The sequence below is a fragment of the Eurypyga helias genome, unplaced genomic scaffold (assembly GCF_000690775.1).
Source record: "Eurypyga helias isolate BGI_N326 unplaced genomic scaffold, ASM69077v1 scaffold25515, whole genome shotgun sequence".
Taxonomy (NCBI): Eukaryota; Metazoa; Chordata; class Aves; order Eurypygiformes; family Eurypygidae; genus Eurypyga; species Eurypyga helias.
Genome location: NW_010252409.1, coordinates 1,754 through 2,319, shown reverse-complemented (window position 1 = coordinate 2,319; position 566 = coordinate 1,754). Strand labels below are relative to the sequence as shown.

The 566-nt window shown below is 64.1% G+C and overlaps 1 protein-coding gene across 1 annotated transcript in view; it reads right to left on the bottom strand.

The window, feature by feature from the left end:
• Nucleotides 1–566, bottom strand: part of SLC38A8 (solute carrier family 38, member 8) — a gene marked incomplete at its 5' end in the record, with an annotated part of 2,568 nt that overhangs the window by 355 nt on the left and 1,647 nt on the right. The window lies entirely within an intron of this gene.

The following is a 566-nucleotide window of genomic DNA, read 5'->3' as shown; positions in this document are numbered from 1 at the left end:
GCCACCATGAGTGACAGGACCTCCCCACATCACCTCCACCCTCACTCCGACGCCATTGCTCCCCACGGTCACCGCAGGCATGTTTTGGCACGCGCTTACCCCAAAACGCACCCCCCTGACATGGGCTGCTGCTGTGCCCCCACTTCTCCAGCCACGCACGGGGATGGGGACACACCGCCCTGGCACAACAGATGCTGAACAGCTGAGAGCTGCCCACCTTGGGGCACCGTGCCCCTCTGACCCCCATCCCAGTGCCTCCAAATCCCACAGCCCTCCTTGGCCCCAGCTGCTCTGCCTTGCGAGGGTCAGGGACACACCCCAGGCACATCCCCAATATTTGGGCACCTCCCCAGTGCCTGGGCGAATCCGCGATACCCAGACACATCCCTGAAACCCGGGCACATCCCCAGTGCTGGAGCACATCCCTCCATACCTACCCCTTGGCCCCACCGCAGACCTCGCAGCACGTGCTGCTGCTTTCGGTGCCTACAGGTGCCCCAAATCCCTCTCCTCGTGGGACTCCCACCTTGGCAAGAGTGACTCCCAGGGACCCTACCTGGGACGTG